Source organism: Atta colombica, unplaced genomic scaffold (genome assembly GCF_001594045.1).
Source record: "Atta colombica isolate Treedump-2 unplaced genomic scaffold, Acol1.0 scaffold66, whole genome shotgun sequence".
NCBI classification, from domain to species: Eukaryota; Metazoa; Arthropoda; class Insecta; order Hymenoptera; family Formicidae; genus Atta; species Atta colombica.
The window spans coordinates 89,449-92,482 of record NW_017259557.1 but is presented as its reverse complement, the minus strand read 5'-3'; positions in this window follow the sequence as shown (position 1 = coordinate 92,482).

Here is a 3,034-nt window from a genome sequence, read left to right as displayed (position 1 = left end):
AAATTATACAGTTATTAAAAATAAAAAATCCTAAAGTTGTTGATCTGACAAAAGAATCAGGTATATATATATATATATGCATATTATATTCTTTTAATCTCAGAAACTATATAATTTTAACCAAACCTTACATTGAGTATATTCACTTCAACGCCTCTCCTTGTTTTCGGGGCGCATGACTTTTCACACGAAGCGAGTTTTACCCCTTCCTCCTCTACCAAGTCTGTGTTCAGATTCCGAGTGCTCCTCAAATGTCATGTCATCCTTGCTTAACGTTCGGTAAACAACAAGAATGATATCCGGGGAGCACCCAGGGGAATCCGAACATAGCTCAAAGGGCGCACGACTTTCCACGCGAGATGAGTTTCACTTCACCTTAAAACAAAGATATTCTCATCCGTCATTTTGGTTCTAGTTGATTGTATAGTATGACTAATGATAAAGATAAATGTTAATTATAAGAAGATCCCACTCATTTCAAATTGTGATAAAAATATACATTGCATTGATGCGTTTCCGCGTTTAAAAATAAAGATTTGATCAGAAAAATGTTGCTCTGCTCCGCAAACCGAGATCGTTAAAGTTGATGAATATTTGAATTAGGAAATCTGTCACAGCAGTGGTTCACTGCTTTAAAAACAAATTCACTGCTTATAAAATACAAATTCACTTCTTAGCAGAGAATATATGTTTTTAAAGCATAGTAAACCACTGTTATGACAGATTTTTCTAACCCGAATAGTGATCGATTTTAAGAATTAATATCTCGATTCGCGGAGAGGAACAACACTTTTTTCTTGTCAAATCTTTATATTTACGCGAACGCGTAAAACGTATTGATTCAGTGTATTTTTATCAAAATTTGGGCTCTTCGTAACATTTATCTTTGTCACTAATAATATACTATAATCTATCAATCAAGTGGATCCAACTTGGTGGATAAGAATATCTATATATCTAATGTCTTACAGCTCCCCCCTGTCAAGAGGCGTACAACTTTCTACTCGCGAAGCGAGTTTTATTCCATCTCTCCCCTTATCGAGCGCATAGGAGCGTATGACTTTTCGTGAAACTACTTTTTTTTAATTTTTAAATTATATAAAACCTAAAGATAAGATTTTCATAAACAGTCATTATATATCGTAACAATATTGTCTATAAAGCTTTAGCTCAAATGGAAGGGATATCTCGAAAGAACATCCCTAAATATTCATAAAAAATTCGATTCATATTCCCAATATTCCCATTGTGCCGAAAATTTTGGTACAGTGCAAGAATCATCATAGAATATACAAATATTGATAAAATGTTCAGAAATATTGTATGAATACTCCTTGTACGATTACGAAAATCATTCGTGAGCGAGTAGTATGCATTTCCGCCAATAGAGGACCGTGATGGAGAGGATTTATTCTTTAATAAGAATCATTTAAGAGAGAATATAAGGAGCGTAACATTTTGCCAATAAAATAAGCACCAAAATTCGAAGGTGTGTTTTTCAAAATTTTGTTTAAAAACTGATTCGTAATTTCTGGAAAAATTAAAATTTTGCGGAACATATATATGGAACATTCTTGAAGTACATAACGATATATAAATGGAATTTTTAATCGATATTTAAATGCTTTTACATTCCTTAAATACTTTGGAATATTCCGGAATACACTTGGAATGCTTTTTAGGGATTTTAGGAACCTTTTAAGAATATTCTTGCTTCCACGAGTGTTTTCTATATAAAGACTATGCGTTTAGTGGGTTTTCTCCGTGTCCAGATTCATTCTTAGAATGCCAATGTTTCATGAACTTTGCAGTCCACTTCATCAGGACAAGGAGCAGCCTGGTACTAAGTCTTTTAAGGATATTTCAGAAATATTTAGTGTTAACTGAGAAATCTCGGTAAAAAAAATAAGGACTCCTACAGACTTTGTAGCGCCACAATTGAAAGCACCGATCCATTATACGAAGCTATTTTCTGGCGCTATAGAAAAATGTCGCGAATATGTTCATATGGTCCAATTTATGGCGGACAAAAAACGTTGCGGATGCATTGAGTGAACTTCAACTTTTGCGTCTTGCGTTGTGCGTCCTTCGCGCGTATTATAGTATCTGCGACCTATTACAATCTAAAATATGTTTTACTTGTAATCTGCGACCTGCGTTCTGCATCTTATATAGATCGGACTTACGCATTCGTAGCGCATTTCTATCACGCCACGAATTCGCCTATTTACATATACATCCGCAACATTTTTTCGTTGCGTCACAAATTGGCTCATATTTCAATTATGGCGTTACAAAGTCGCTCGTCTGTAGGAATCCTTAACAAAGATTATGTCGCAATATCTCCGCTCATAGAACACGTAGAAAAAAAATAAAAGCATTTTTACATACAATATGAGTAGTGGCTATCGATTGAGTATATATAGAACTTGATCAATTGATGATTGATGATTTAACCTTTATTGAGAATGTCTCCAGATCTGTCACAACTCGTCGGCTCGCATAAAGGAACACAGCAGTGTCTCGCGCCATGACACTTCGCTTTTCTTAGCGCCGGGACACTACCGTGTCTCCAGATAATAATTAAATGATTTTCTTACCTTTTTTATACGTAAAATTTACGAAAATTTAAAAAGAATTATCCAGTTGTACAATAACATATTTCCAAATAACTATAATGATACATTGAAAAAATTTATTAAATCTTGATATACATTTTTTTAAATAATATTAATCGCAAATAAATATTTATTTAGAGTAAATATATATATTAGGTGTACAACTTTGCTTCCGCCGTTCCTATAGATGGCTTTAGCAGTAAGTGGTGATCGAAATAAATAGATCATAGACGTACATACAATAAACTTGGGCATCTGTCAACATAACCCCATAGAAACATTAGTCGATTTGTATCTGCATCATAAAGTTATTCTCGATTGAAAATGTCAGTTTACGAGCCAAATTCTCGTCATTTGCGGGAGGTTTTAATTTTTTGCTTCAATATGAAGAAATCTGCGGCTGAGGCTCATCGAAT